The 16,536-nt window shown below is 40.1% G+C and overlaps 1 protein-coding gene across 5 annotated transcripts in view; it reads left to right on the top strand.

Moving 5' to 3' along the window:
* The window catches only part of USP8 (ubiquitin specific peptidase 8), a 70,124-nt gene continuing 62,963 nt past the window's right edge, over window positions 9,376–16,536 (top strand). For 3 of the 5 annotated variants that reach the window (XM_021095635.1, XM_021095647.1, XM_021095634.1), the window contains exon 1: window positions 9,376–9,533. The gene's annotated coding sequence lies outside the window, so the exon portion shown is untranslated. The remainder of the gene's footprint in view (window positions 9,534–16,536) is intronic. The other 2 variants (XM_021095641.1, XM_021095657.1) reach the window with 2 other exon arrangements.

Genomic DNA, 16,536 nt, shown 5'->3' with positions numbered 1-16,536 from the left:
GAAGTGCAAATGGTATCTTAATATTCTTAGGAAAATCATTTTGACCTTGTGGACCCCTCTATATGAAATTGGGAACTTCCTGAGATCCCCAGACCACAATATGAGAACCACTACCACATAGGGTTGGCAATTTCACATGGTTCAATCTACTATACATCTCCTCCCTCAAAATATTCAGGGAGGAATACTTACATCTTTTTAAGTGTGATATGCAATACTTCTTAATCGCCTTCTTATACTTTTAGTAAGGTGTGGGTAGTGTGACATATATTCAACTTTTTTTTTTCCTTTTTTGGCTGCCCCATGGCATATGGAGTTCCTGGGCCAGGGATCACATCTGAGAAGTGCAGTTCAACCTATACCACAGCTGTGGTGCCAACAAAAGATCCTTTAACCCACTGTGCTGGCCAGGGATCCAGCCTGAGTCCTGGTGCTGCAGAGATGCCATCCGATCCTATTGCACCACAGCAGGAACTCTCCCAAAAGATTTCTGAAATCAGAAATACACCAGTAGAGGAGTTCCAATCGTGGCTCAGCGGAAACGAATCTGACTAGCATCCATGAGGATGAAGGTTCAATCCCTGGCCTCGATCAATGGGTTAAGGATCCAGTGTTGCCATAAGCTGTGGTATAGGTTGCAGATGCAGCTCAGATCTGGCATTGCTGTGCTGTTGTGTAGGCCAGAGGCTACAGCTCTGATTCGACCCCTAGCCCGGGAACCTCCATATGCCACAGGTGCGGAGCTACAAAAGACAAAAAACGAAAAAAGAAAGAAAATACAGTAGTAGGAGTTCCCGTCGTGGCACAGTGGTTAACGAATCCGACTAGGAACCATGAGGTTGAGGGTTCGATCCCTGGCTTTGCTCAGTGGCTTAAGGATCCAGCGTTGCCCTGAGCTGTGGTGTAGTTTGCAGATGCGGCTCGGATCCCTCCTTACTGTGGCTCTGGCGTAGGCCAGTGGCTACAACTCCGATTTGACCCCTAGCCTGGGAGCCTCCATATGCCGTGGGAGCGGCTCAAGAAAAGGCAAAAAGACCAAAAAAAAAAAAAAAAAAAGAAAAAAGAAAATACACTAGTAGAAAAGGATAAATGATAACATGTGAGAAATTCAGGAAAAAGAATGACTAATATACATATAAACATATTTTTTCACTTTACCTCTACACAAACTCAAATAAAGTAACACTAGGTACTATTTTTCAATAGTTAAACTGACAACCTCTTGGGAGTTTTTAATTGTAAAAACATGAATCCATGTCTTTCATCATCATATTTAATATTGTCAGGTTTTTGGGAAAATGAGCAAAAGACTGCTAATGGTGTATGAGCTAGTTTAACTTTACTAAAAGGCAGTTTGGTAACAGGTAGGGAAAAGCTTGGGATTTGCCATGCCCTTTGTCCCAGGAATGCCACTTCTGAAAATTATTCTAAGGCGTTTATCATGGATGTACAGTAATATTTATGTTACCAATTCATGAAGGTATATGTTTTTATACTCAGTACTCTTTATAATACTGTTAAATAGGAGTAATCTAAGTGTACAATGGTAGAGTTGAATAAATTAGGAGATTATTGAATAATATTGTGCAGTCATTAAAAGTGATGAGTTCCCTAGTGCCCTAGAGGTTAAGGATTCAGCATTGTCACTGCTGTGGCTCAGGTTCAAACCCAGGCCCAGGAACCTCTGCATGCTGCAGGCATGCCCAAAAATAAATAAATAAATAAATAAGATTTTTTTTTTAGAAGAATTCAATAATGAACAGTGTTCGTGAAATACTAAGTGAAAAGGAGTATGAAAAATCAGTGTGTATAATACGATAACATTATGTAAATGTATGTGTGCCTTTGCAGAGAAAGGAGGTTTGAAGGCAGGTATGCCAGGTCCATGGTGCTTGTTGAGCTCTCTAGAAAGGAGCTTAGCAGAGAGAGTTAGAGCAGAGGTCAAGTTCCTACTCTACTTGCCTTGCCTTGCACCTTGGGCACAGGGCTGGAAGGGGATAGCTTTTTCTGAATTGTGCATAAGAATCAACTGGACTGCAGAGAGCCCTGCTAGAAGGGCTGGGATTGTGACCAGTATTTATCTTCTTTTCCTGGCTACTCTGTACTTTCTATATTTTCATCGTATAAGTATTGCTTTTGTGAAAGAAAAAATACAATTAAAAAATATATGTTTTTATGGAGTTCCTGCTGTGGCTTAATGGGTTATAAACCCAACTAGTATCCATGAGGAGGATGTGGGTTTGATCCCTGGCCTTTCTCAGTGGGTTAAGGATCCGGCGTTGCTGTGAGCTGCGGCGCAGGTCGCACATGCGGCTCAGATCTTGTATTGTGGTTGCTGTGATGTAGGCCCCTGGCTGCAGCTCAGAATCAACCTCTAACCTGGGAACTTCCATCGGCTGCAGGTGTGCCACACCCACCCCCAAAAATATCTTTTTACAAGCAGACAAGTGACAGTAGTTGAAGCTGGGGGATGGGTACATGGGTATTCATCATACTATTCTATTTTTTTTATGTGTTTGAAATTTTCTATAGTAAAAATATCTTTTCTGACACCCTTAAGGACACAATATTTTATATAACCTGCTCTTTTTTAAAATATAAATCCATGGCTCTCACCCCAACTGCAGCTTCAGTCTCAAAATCTCTGAAAGATTTAATCCAATTTCTAAGGAGTCTTTAACATGTTAACTTTAAAGCTGCTAACTTTAAACTTTGCTAATTAGTATTTGCTCATTTCTCCTGGAATGTTTCAGCAAGACTAATAGTGACCTTTCAGACTCCAGGAAGCACTCTGCTTACCTCAAGTGTCCACTTAAAATCTAAGCCTGTGGAATTTTTCAATTTGAAAACCATTAGTAGGTCTTAGCTGATAGTTCTGATCTGCAGCAGAAAAGTCAAAACTAGAGACAGAAATTCTCTGCCCTTTTTTTCCGCTTTCTTAGGGTAAATAAAGTAATCCTTAAATTGACGAGAAGTGTTTATTTGACAATTATCAAAGGCTAAATTGTCACTCTCAAATGCTTGTTTGAAATTCAGTCTTTCTAAGCTAATTATCCCTGTGTTTCAGTCAAAAGTTATAGGAAAGTTTTTCCCCCTCTTACTAAATGTACTCACTTGATCACTGTTCCATCCCTAACTGAATCTGTCTACTTTAATTTGAATGAGAATTTCCTTTTTCACCTTGACTCTAAATTCAAGAGAGATCAAGTCAAATTTTAACTCTAAGCTCTGGACCTATATATCCAGTTTCTCTAAATATCTAATTCTGTTTGGAGGTTTCCTATCCCCTTCAAATCCACATATCCATGGAGGTCGGGGGGCGGGGGAAGGGTGGCTAAGTTATTTTATTTATTATTATTATTTATTTATTTATTTTGTCTTTTTAGGGCTGAAACTGTGGCATGTGAAAATTCCCAAGCTAAGAATCAAATCCAAGCTGTAGCCTCTGGCCTACACCACAACCACAGCAACTCGGGATCCGAGCCGCGTCTTCGACCTACACCACAGCTCACTGCAATGCCATATCCTTAACCCACTGATCGAGGCCAGGGATTGAACCTGGGTCCTCATGGATACTAGTTAGATTTGTTTCCACTGAGCCATGATGGGAACTCCTAAATTTTTTATTTTTATGAAATATAATTGTTTTACGATATTATATTCATTTCAGTTATACAGCATAGTGATTCAATATTGTTACATGTTATACTCCATTAAGGGTTATTACAAGACCGTACATGTTCAAAGGTGAGTCCTCTCCTCTCCTCTGCCAGCCTGATCCTCTCCTAGTGTTCCCCATCTTTTTTTTTTTTCCCTTTCTTTCTTTTTATGGCTTTACCCAAAGCAATAAGCAAGTTCCAGGGCCAGGGATGAATCTGAGCCACAGCTTTGACCTGAATGCTGGATCCTTTAACCCATTGTGCCAGCAGGGGATTGAACCCCCACCTCCGTAGCAACCTGAGCCACTGCAGTTGGATTCTTAACCCACTGTGCCACGGGGAACTCCAGGTTTCCTATCTTCAGTGAATGGCTCCATCATCCACCCAGTGGCTCAACTCTTTAGCATCATCATAGTTTTTTCCCTCCCCCTGATCTCCCCACATTTCCTGCTTCAAAGTACTCTCTCCCACAGCAGTAGGAGTTATCTTTATGAAAGCAAATTGGATCATGTCATCCCCTTGTTTACCTTTTCAAGGTTTTGCATGACTTTTAGGAAGTAAAACAAAATCCTAAATCCTGATGGATCTACAGGGCCCCTGATGATCTTCCCCTACTCATTCTAGCCAGTCTCAGCTCCTGTCTATTCTCCCAAATATCCTGCCCCTACTTCCTGCCTCAGAACTTCAGATATGTTTCCTCTATCTAAAGAGCTCTTTCTCCCCACACCCCACTTCACTTCTAATTAATACCCATTACTCACTTAGAATTAAGCAGTAGTTAATAGTGGCTAATAGTTGGGGGGAGCAGTTGTGTGCTAAGCACTTTTTAGGTACTAAATAATTTAACCTTCAGAGCCATCCTATAAGGTGGGTGCTATTATTATCATCTCCATTTACAAATGACATAACTGAGGTTGAACAGAGGTGAAATAACTTGGCCAAGGTCACATAACTATTAACTGGCAGAGCCTAGATTCAAAAACAGGCATCTGTGCTTTCTTAAATATTACCTTATACTCTGCCAATTCATCCAGGACCTCTTTTCTGTAGACATCAAATTATACTTACTGAGTAAATGGGAGAAAGAAAGAGAGAAGGAGGAAAGAGAAAAAAGAGGGAAAGAAAAGCTAAAGAGGATTCTCAATTTATGCATGTCAAATTGTACACTCTAGTTGATTTATTTTTCTTTTCTTTTCCTTTTTTTTTTTTTTTTTTTTGGTCTTTTGTCTTTTTAGGGCCACACCCATGGCATATGGAAGTTCCCAGGCTAGGGGTCTAATCGGAGCTGTAGCTGCCAGCCTATGGGACAGACACAGCAACGTGGGATCCGAGCCGCATCTGCGACCTACACCACAGCTCATGGCAATGCCAGTTCCTTAACCCATTGAGCGAGGCCAGGGATCAAACCCACAACCTCATGGTTCCTAGTCGGATTCATTTCCACTCTGCCATGACGGGAACTCCCTGATTTCTTTTTTTTTTAATGTATTGGAGTATAGTTGACTGACAATATTGTATTAGTTCCAGGTATATAGCTAAGTGAATTGGAGATATATATATCTATATATATCCACTTTTTTCCCATATAGGCTATTACATATGATTGAGTAGATTTCCCTGGGCTATACAGTAGGTTCTTTGAAAAATACACGCACCCCCATGTTCACTGCAGCATTACTTACAATAGTCAAGGCATGGTACCAGACTAAATGTTCATCGACAGAGGAATGGATAAAGAAGATGTGGTACATATATACAATGGAATATTACTCATCCATAAAAAAGAATGAAATAATACCATTTGCAGCAACATGGATGGACCTAGAGGTGATCATACTGAGTGAAGTAAGGCAGAGAAAGACAAATACCATATGGTATCACTTATATGTGGAATCTAATTTAAAAATGATACAAAAGAACTTATTTATAAAACAGAAACTAACTCACGGATGTCTAAAGCAATCTTATGGTTACCATAGGGGAAATGGTGGTGGAGGATGGAGTAACATTAGCAAGAATCTAGCTGATTTCATCAACATCTTAGGGAGGTGGTAGATGAAGAAAGTGATGTCATTTAATGTGACTGAGAGGAGTTCCCATCGTGGCACAGCGGAAACGAATCCGACTAAGAACCATGAGGTTGCAGGTTCAATCCCTTGCCTCGCTCAGTGTGTTAAGGATCTGGCGTTGCCATGAGCTGTGGGGTAGGTCGCAGACGTGGCTCGGATCCTGAGTTGCTGTGGCTGTGATATAGGCCGGCAGCAACAGCCCCAATTTGACCCCTAGCCTGGGAACCTCCATATGCCGCGGGAGCGGCCCAAGAAATAGCAAAAATAATAATAATAATAATAATAATCTGTCTTCTATTCTCTCTATATCCCTGAGATCATCTCCTAATATGATCCCACTCACTCCCTGCCAGCCATACTGTCCTCCTTGCTGTCCCTCCAGCATACTCACCTTTTCCTGCTGCACTGCCTTCACTTGTGCTGCTATCATTGCCTGGATTTTCTCTACCCATATGTGCCCATGGCTTACTCCTTCTCTTCACTAAAGGCTCTAAGGAAATGTCACTAGTCAAGGAACTCTTCCCTGACTCTCTCATTAAAGAGAGAGAGTCTATCTTTGCTGGCTCTTTACCCTGTTCTATTTTTCTACTTAGCACCTGACACAGTATACAGTTGATCTTTAAACAATACAGGCACCAGAGGCACCAAGCTCCTCAGAATTAAAGATCTGAGTGTAACTTATAGTTGGCTCTCCATATCTCAGGTTCCTCCTCCAAGTGTGCCAGTTCAGTTCCACAACCACAGATTCGCTCAACCTCAGATTGCATGTTTACTATTGAAAAAAAAAATCATGTTTAAGTGGACTCGAGCAGTTCAAACTCATATTGCTCAAGGGTCAATTGTATATGTATTTGTTTATCATGCCTCCCCCACTAGAATGTAAGTCAGCTCTGTGTTGAGGAGGAACTTTTTTTTTTTTTTTTTTTTTTTGTCTTTTTGTCTTTTAGGGCCGTACCCTCGGCACATGGAGGTTCCCAGGCTAGGCCTATGCCAGAGCCACAGCAACATGGGATCTGAGCTGCTTCTGTGAACTACACCACAGCTCATGGCAATGCCAGATCTTAACCCACTGATCGAGGCCATCCATCGTCCTCATGGATGCTAGTCAGGTTTGTTAACTGCTGAGCCACAACAGGAACTCTGAGAAGAGACTTTATAACCCAAGTCTAAAACAGTCCCTGGCAAGAGTGTCCTTGTGGCCCAGTGGGTTAAGGATCCAGCATTGTCACTGCTGCAGCTCTGGTCGCTGGGCCGGGAACTTCCACATGTCGTGGGCATGGCCAAAAAGAAAAAAACAAATAAAACAATCCCTTGCATGGTACACATATTCAGTAGTATTTTGTCTTTTTAGGGCTGCACCCATGACATATGGAGGTTCCCAGGCTAGGGGTCTAATCGGAGCTGTAGCTGCTGGCCTACACCACAGCCACAGCAACTCGGGATCTGAGCTACGTCTGTGACCTACACCACAGCTCACAGCAACACCAGATCCTTAACCCACTGAGCAAGGCCAGGGATCGAACCTACAACCTCATGGTTCCTAGTTGGATTTGTTAACCACTGAGCCACGATGGGATCTGCAGTAGATACTTCTTGAATGGATGAGGAATGAATCTGTTACAGTTTGTTTTGGACTACTGCTTATGGTGGAGATCAAAGCTATGGTCAAATATAGGCTATGCCTTTTAAAGACCTGGTGACCATTACTTGCATTCTAGGAACCATAGATAACTGTTGCCTCATTTGTTACAACACATATTTGAACAAGAGTTAGGGTTTATAATTCAATTCAATAAGCATAGTTTCATCTAGGTAACCTGGGTCTGTAAGAACTTTCATTCCACTAGTTTTGAGAAATCCAGAGCCCATACCCAGATTTCTGTGAATTTCCTAGAGATGTCCTTGTTTTTTCATGCTTTCACCAACTCAGTTCAGTTTTAGAATCATCCTTCATCTTGTATCTGGTTTCTCTACCACACCTGTTGATCCACATGTGGGAATTTATTAATTTAAAAAAAAACTAAAGCAAATGGTATGTGCTTTAGCAAACTTGACTGATGCTTTAAGGAAGTTGGGGAATTCTACTTACTGGGAGAGTGGTGGTCAGAATTGGGGCAATTACATCAGTGCAACAAAAAACTTTATGTGAATGTTAACGAGTCTTATTTATTAAAACCTTTCTGCCAGCCCACAATAGGAGACTCTTCATTGGTTGATTCATTCTTAGGAGCTTTTTTCTTTATCACTTCATATTTCTAGGGTCTTCTAAGATTGTCTTCAGAGAACCCCAAATTCTTCCTTCTTTGTTTGGTTCCCACTCCAAACTCTGCTCTGGCTTTTTCTTTGCATACTCAAATTCATCAAGGTGCTCAGCAGACATACATACACACACAAAGCAAACAACCAACAACCAGTTTACTTTCTTTTTTTTTTTTTTTTTTTGTCTTTTTGTCATTTCTTGGGCCGCTCCCCTGGCACATGGACGTTCCCAGGCTAGGGGTCGAATCAGAGCTGTAGCCACCGGCCTACACCAGAGCCACAGCAACGCGGGATCCGAGCTGCGTCTGCGACCTACACCCCAGCTCACAGCAACACCAGATCCTTAACCCACTGAGCAAGGCCAGGGATCGAACCCACAACCTCATGGTTCTTACTCAGATTCGTTAACCACTGCGCCATGACGGGAATTCCCAGTTTACTTTCTTAAGATCCACCCTCAATAGCTGTGATTTTCCCCCCATGGTTATGAAATTTTTTTCTAAGGTTTCCTAGTTAGTAGTGGTATAGTATACTCAGGTGGTATAGTATACTTCATATTCTATCGGTTTTAAATCTCTTGGGAAAGTGTATAGCTTGAGTTTAAAAGAGTTACCATGTTTTTGCAGGTACTTCATTATGATGTAAAGGAAATTAACATTAATGGAAAGACTACTATATGTGACACATTGTTGCTTTAGGTGTCATTTATTCATTACAAATTTATTGAACACCTATTTGGTACACACTTTCACTTAACACACTTACTATACCCCGCCTTCCAGCTTTTCCATCCATTAGACACTTGGACTGTCCTTGGGAGCTTAGTGACCACGGCCAAAAACTCCAACCAAATTTGTTTAAATTTATGGTCTAATTGGAGTATTTAATCACCATTTCTACGAGCATACAAAGATCACCTTGTGAAAAAGTTCAGGCCTCTCGTTTAGTTTTTGTAAGACTAGAATTTTGGTTAACGTTTTATATGCATACATAATATGATTTTTAGGATCGTGTTCATTCTTCCCTTACCAGAGGCGAAACTTTTAGCCAGAATTAGAGGAAATTGAAATTCCTTTTCTTGTAAGCCCTACATCTCCAATTAGAAGAGGAAGAGACGTAGCTCAGGCGTTAAAAGCAGCCATGCTTCCTCCGCAGCAAAACCCACGATGCGAGTAACACCAGGGTAACAGATCTAAGCCCGAGAAATACAGAGCGCAGGGGATGGGCGGGCCAGCTCGCCTCAGCTCAGCGTAGCCTGGTCCGTACCCATACTGCCCATCTAAAACATCCGCCTCAGCCCTCCTCCGCCCTCCCATACCCTCTCACAGGCGGTGACCGGGATGGGAAGGAACTAGCAGTGAGAGCGCGCGCGCGCAGCCCCGCCCCTGCGTGACGTCAGAGCAGCGACGCGTCGTAACGCAGTGCAAATTGGGAAAAGGGGATGAGCTGGTCTGGCTTCCGTCGGGTTAGCGATTCTTCCTCGGTTTGGTGGGAGATGGGCCTTTGGCAAGGCGGCTGGCATTTGTGAAGCGCGCCGTGCGCCAAGGTGAGTGAGGGGTTGGATCCTGGTTTTTATTCCTCCGGAAGCTCTTCTCAGTGAACCCCCTTCCACCAGCTGCTGGTCACCCGGGAGACAACCCCTGTCTTCGGAGAAGGGTGGGACAGCTCGAACGTAGAATCCGCATTTGGAGGAAGGGCCCTACCCTGAGTCTTTGCTGGTGCCCACCTAGAGTTGCCCAGCGAGTTTCGTGTGGGCTCAGGTTTTCCGGTCTTAGAAGGTGGCCTTGACCATTCTTCCACCTTCTTGAACGCTCAGTCCGACTTTGACCTCGTCCCTCTTGCCTCTGTTTTCAGATTTTCTGCTGTTGGGCTATCTTCCCAGGCCTTAATACAACCTTCTAGAGTGTTTTCCAGTCCTTCCTCTGATCCTGTCAAACTTGGTTTTAGTGAATTCCAAGTAGGAGTTTAAAGAATCAATGAGCTCATCAAAACTAAAACTGCGACTCCCCAAGTAAAATCTTTTCTTTCCTAAAATGTGGCCTCTCTACTAGAGGTGTGAAACAAGTTAATTTCACCTCCACTCCACCTTGGAAAATACCAGAACCCAGAATTTAGACAGAAAGCTGCAGACCACACTTTTGGGTTTGTTTCTTACCTCCAGTACATTTTGTGACCTTGAAGCAAATCACTTAATCACTAAAAAAAATTTACCTGAAGACAGAGGTGTTGCAGAGCCTAAGGAATTTAATATTTGTTAAAGAGCTCTGAGGGTTTCAGATGTAGGCGATGCCGAACTGAGGATTTTACTTTTTCTGCATCTGCGAGCATCTTAATTTTTGAATACTTCCTACTGGAGCCATGAAAAATGTCAAGTGATTTTTGTTAAGGAAGTGTTCCTCTTCTAGGCTTGCTCTGTAGCTTTGCTGTGTAAGCAGATTTTGTATTTCAACAGATTCTGTTTGATTCATTGTTCAATGTCTTTCATGATGAATTTAGATAGTTTCTCAGACCCCAGAGTACTGGATCAGTTTATCTGAAAGGTGCCGTAGCTTGTGCTATGTCTTTATCATGTTGAAATGTGTATTCCTTTTCTTGTGACACATTAGATGCATCTTTTAAATTAGATAGTAAGGATTGTATAGTAAAAGACAACAACAACCTGTCATTAATGATATAAATATACATTAATTGCACACAAGTATTCATTGTAGTCTTTGAGAAAACAGAAAAACAAAAATACTTTAAAGATATCTTTCTAGAATTTAATTTTTTAATGTATTTACTTGAACTTTATCAATCATTATGGTCTTTATTAATGTGAATATAATGGGAAAGAACCAATATGGCTTTTGTAAAGTAAGAGTTAGCACATCAGATTTTTTTCCCATAAAATGTCTAGCACTATATTTTATTATGAACTTTTCTTCATGAAGATATACTTGGTTTTGTAGAGATGAAAGGGGGAGAAGTGTTCATCAAATATGAGCTGCTAATAAAATTAGATATTATTGAGTCTTTAAAAACAAATCTTGGTTATTGTCCCCACTGCCTATTACTGTATACCAAATCACTCTAAAACAAAGTGGCTTAAAACTACAGTTTATTCTCATGTTTCTGTGGGCTGAGTGGACTCACCTGGTTGGTTCTTAGTTAGGGTTTCATGTATTCGTCGTCAGGTACACAGCTAGGGTTGGAGTCATCTGAAAGCTCACCTGGGCTGCACATCCTAGATGGTTTATTCGCATGGATGGCAGTTGATACTGTCTGAGAGTTCAGCTGGAGATGTCAGTTGGAGTGCATGCACCAGTCTCTTTATGCATCTTTGACATGTCAAAGCATGGAGGATGAGTTCTAAAAGCAAGTATTTGAAGAGTCGGAAAGTGGAAGCTTTCTCTTAAAGCCTTTTAAAGCCTGGACCAGAATTTGGCACAGCATTACTTCTAACATACTCATTTGGTTAGAGCAGTAAGAGCCTTCCCCTTTGACCCTCTACCTTTTGAAGGGGAAAATGCCAAAGAATTTGTGGCCATATTTAGCATACCATAATTTTGTTGAAAAAGTTGTTTTAAACTAATGTTTGGATTTAACAGTAGATGAAGAATAAGTTACAGTTTTGATTTCTTTAGTCATTTCAGTGTACATTACAATTTTCAGAGCACTTTTCCATATGTATATTTTTTCATTTGATGCTTTTGAAAACTCTTTAGAAGCAGATGGATTTTTCCTGTTTTGCAGATGAAAATAAACTGGGGAATGGCAGTGGTGGTGTTGGGAGGATTTAAGGAATTTACCCAAAGTCACATGACAAAGAGTAGAAAATGGGACTAAGACCTATAATACTTTCATGATATAAAATTTATTAGTAGTAAATGATGAAATATTAAACTTATTTGCAATTATATATTTATAATCATACTAATTCCAGTAACACAGTACTTATGTATAGTGAATAAAGTTAGGGTTAAGATAGCTAAATCCGGGCTCTTCCAACACATTAGTTTAGTCTTTTATAATACTGAATTCTCTGAAATGTACCAGTAATGATGTGGACTTGCATATCTTTTTTTTAAGTTGAAGAACAGTTGATTTATAGTGTTTCAGGTGTACTGCACAGTGTTTCAGTACATATATGTGTGTGTATATACATATGCTTATTTATATGTGTTTCAGTATATGTATATATACGTGTGTGTGTATATGCTTATTTATATGTATTGGGCAGAGTGCTTCAGTATATATATATATACACACACAGACATACACATATATATGTATAGGTATGCTTATTTACATATATATATATAAAATCTTTTTCATATCTTTTCCATTATAGGATCTTACAAGCTGTTGACTATAGTTACCTGTGCTAAGTAGGTCCTTGTTTATTTATTTTATATATAGTAGTATGTATCTGTTAATACCAAATTGCAAATTTATCCTTCCCCCACCTTTCCCCTTTGGTAACCATAAGTTTGTTTTCTATGTCTATGAGTCTCTTTATGTTTTGTAAATAAGTTCATTTGTATCATTATTCTAGGTTTCTTGTATAAGCGATATTATATGATATTTGTCCTACAAGGCTTCCTAATATAGTGAAATGAAATTATATGCATTGTAATACCAATTTCAATGGCAGTGGTTTTATAAGTAAATTGAAAAGCTGTGAGTGTAGAACTCCTGAGGGTTTTATTTTAATTTCTTAATTGCAAAATTTTTAAAATGAAAATGATTCCTCATAATTTTGGTAGATTAGGAATTACATAACTTAACATGGTGATAGCAGCTGGAAATTGTCATCTTCCTATTGTTTCATTGCTTCTAGTAACATGCTTATATCCATTGTTTATGCCTATAGTTTTCTGTCTGGATTGCACATTTAGAATTCACCTGAGGAGCTTTATAAAAATACCTATGTGTAAGTCTTATGCTCAGAGAGTCTGATTGAACCATTAGGGATAGGTTCTGGGCATCAAAGTTCTGTAGGTCATTCTGATATACAAGTTCCCTGGTGTCTACTGGTTAGGACTCGGTGTTTTCACCACTAAGGCCCAGGGTCAGTCCCTGGTCTGGGAACTGAGATCCCCCATCAAGCTGCTGCATGCTGTGACCAAAAAAATTAATTTTTTAAAATTAAAAAAATAGGAGCTACTGCTACTGTGTAGTGGGATCGGCTGTGCCTGAGGAGCTGTGGGGATGTGGGTTTGGTCCCTGGCCCGGCACAGTGGGTTAGGGATCTGGCGTTGCTGCAGTTGTGGCTTGGGTCGAGACTGGTCCCTGGGAGCTCCATATGCTGAGGGGTGGTCAAAAATGACCAAAAAAACAAAAAAAAAAATTTTTTTTTTTTGTCTTTTCTAGGGCTGCACTCACGGCATATAGAGATTCCCAGGCTAGGGGTTGAATCGGAGCTGTAGCCGCCAGCCTATACCAGAGCCACAGCAACGCGGGATCCGAGCCGTGTCTGCAACCTACACCACAGCTAACGGTAACGCCAGATCCTTAACCCACTGAGCAAGGCCAGGGATCGAACCCTCAACCTCATGGTTCCTAGTCAGATTCGTTAACCTCTGCACCACAATGGGAACTCCGAAAAAAAAATTTTTTTTAAATAAAGGAGATAAAGATGGAGAAGAGATAAGAAATGAATCAAGGTTATATGTATAGTTAGACATCTGTTATGTAAAACAGTTACCCTTTGTGTTTTCTCTAGGAATAGCCCTTAATAAAATTGAAAAATTTTGGCATGGTATTTTAGGGCCTGTATTATGATACTTTGCTTTATGTTACTATTGTGTACTTATCTTTCATCTTAAGAGGTACAAACTATGTTAGGAAGTATATTCTTTATATCCCCTAAAGCCCCCAACATCCCATCTTGAACAGATATAGGTATTCTAAGTGTTTACCACATTGAAGCTAGTTTTTAATCACTCTTTAGAACTAGGGCTAGTTCTTTTACTGTTTTTCTTTTTAGTATTGTAGGAGCTTTGTAACATTGGAGTTCTGTTTTTCTTTGGTTTCCATGATACTGCACTTTCCTGGTTTTGCTTCATTCTGTGTTTCTTTCTTCCTTTAGGAACCATCCCTGCCCCCAAGTTCTGAGCCCTTCAGGTATCTTGTCACCTGTAGAGAATCAAAATCTCATTTCCTTGATGATTTGTTCTCCTGATTTTAGTTACTTGTGTAAAAGATGTTTATGTTTTTAAAACTGTTACAGCAGTTGCCTGGTGGCTCAGTGGGTTAAACAGGATCTGGCATTGTCACTGTAGTGGCTTGAAGTGCTGCTGTAGTGAGGGTTCCATCCCTGGCCAGGGAACTTTTACATGCTGTGGGTGCAGCCAAAAATAAAAAATAAATTTAAAAAACTATTATAGTTTTAAAATATACATAAAAATGAAGAGAATAGAATTATTTAAACTATCCTAGATAACATATTTCAGTGTCAGTACTTTTTTTGTCTCCAAAAACAGTGGAGTTATCAAAATTAACATTAATGCCTTAATAGTTAATTTAGTATGTATCTGGTCTTTCTGTAGACCTAATGTCTAATTACATATTTATATCTCTCTCAAGGCTTCTTTCTTTAGATGTTACCCTTTTGCATAAACTCAGCATGTTCAAATATTTTGTAAATCATTGGTCCTTATTTGGGGGGTGATTCCCCCCCCCCAATTGGACATTTGACAATGTCTGGAAACTTTTTTGGATGTCACAACTGGAGAGAGAAGTGTGGGTACTACTGGCATCTAGTAGATAGAAGCCAGGGATGCTCCTAAACATCCTACAATGCATAAAGCTGCCCCGCAACAAAGTATTATCCAGTCAAACATCTGGGTAGTGCCTAGTTCAGAAATGCTGCTATAAACTAATCACTTTATAAAAACTACAGTATTCCTTTTTTTTGTTAACATCTCTACCATTGTTCACATTTCTTAGGGTTGAAAGGTATGTGTGTGTGTGTGTGTAAGTACTCAAGAGAGAAAATACTGTTGCAGTCAAAGCATGTTTCTACCTTTTTGCGTTCTTTTTTGCTGTGGCCCCATATTCTTTTCTAAAGTATCGTTTCCTTGTTCTTGTTTCCTTTCAATCTGTCTTGCGTATCCTCACTTTGACCTGCTAGGAGATACCATTTTCCCATCAAGATCTGGCTTCTTATTGCCTGCTGAATTAAATATAAATTCTGGATGGCTTCAAAGTCCTCTGTAATGTGACTCCATCTCCTTCTCCCTAGTATATTATTGTTAGCCAAGAAGTACTCATAGCTGACTATATGGACTACTGAGGTAGATGTTAGCGATCTAGCATGTCAGAGTAATGACATGTAAAGGCATGTAAATATAATTCCTTGATCTAATTGATTATTTCCTAATAATCCCTATAGTATTCTTTATTCTTTTTACTACCTTCCCATTACTGATTCCTCACCTCTTCCGAAATGCCCTCCTTTCTCACTCTATTCACTCTATCCTTTCTGTCTCTATCACATCATGAGACTGCAGGCTTATGAGGTATGAGGATCTTAAAGCATAGTCATAATTGTCATTTGGCCCAATTACTGTACTAAAGGAATGATACACAGATAAAGAATACTATAGGATTTAGAACAAGAGATAAACTTTAAGAACTGGAACCATCAAGGATGGAAGATGTGGAACTTGAGTTGGTCCTTGAAGGAAGAGGGATCAGCTCAAAAGAGAAGAGTGATCTTTGGGCTGGAAGAAGCCCTCCCTCACCTCCCCCACCCACACCTTGCCCCAAGTTATACTGAATTTTTCCTCCCTTTTGACTTTCCTGTGATTGGAGTCACATATTGATGCATAGTATAGGAGTTAATTGTTAGCTTATTGTTTAATGAGTATTAGTTTGGTCTTGGTAACTAGACTAAGGTATTTGTGATCAGAAGCCCTATGGTATTACTCTCTTTATCTCCCTAGAGCAGTATTACTCAGAAGTAGCCAGTCTCTGTTATAGGCTTGCAGCTTGTGCTAGAATATAAATCAGTACACTACTTTCTTCATAAAGTCTTGCTGCTGTGAAAAATTCAGTGTTTCTAATTGGTTTACATTCTATTATAAGGTTATTTTATCACAGACTGGTAGCAAACAATTGCTCAACCAGTACTGGACTGTGGACCACACTTGGAGTAGCATTGCTCTATGGGACTTTTACACTATTTCTTTTGTAACCTCTAGTAAGAAAACATTTTTCATTTCTACCCAGTATTCTATATGTGAACACACACATACACATAAACAAAACTAAAGTTTCATGAAACAGTACGTAACCTTACTATGTATGACATACTCTGATATTTTCTCTTGAAGTTCTTTTTTTTTTTTTTTTTCTTTTTTTTCTTTTTAGGTCTACAATTGCAGCATATGGTGGTTCCCAGGCTAGAGTTCAAATTGAAGCTGTAGCTGCCTGCCTACACCACAGCCACAGCAACTCAGGATCCAATCTGCGTCTGCAACCTACACCATAGCTCATGGCAATGCCAAATCCTTAGCCCACTGAGCGAGGCCAAGGATCGAACCTGTGTCCTCACGGATACT

This window comes from Sus scrofa, chromosome 1, assembly GCF_000003025.6.
Source record: "Sus scrofa isolate TJ Tabasco breed Duroc chromosome 1, Sscrofa11.1, whole genome shotgun sequence".
Taxonomy (NCBI): domain Eukaryota; kingdom Metazoa; phylum Chordata; class Mammalia; order Artiodactyla; family Suidae; genus Sus; species Sus scrofa.
Note: the sequence above shows the minus strand (reverse complement) of the source record. Positions and strands in the feature narration are given on the sequence as shown.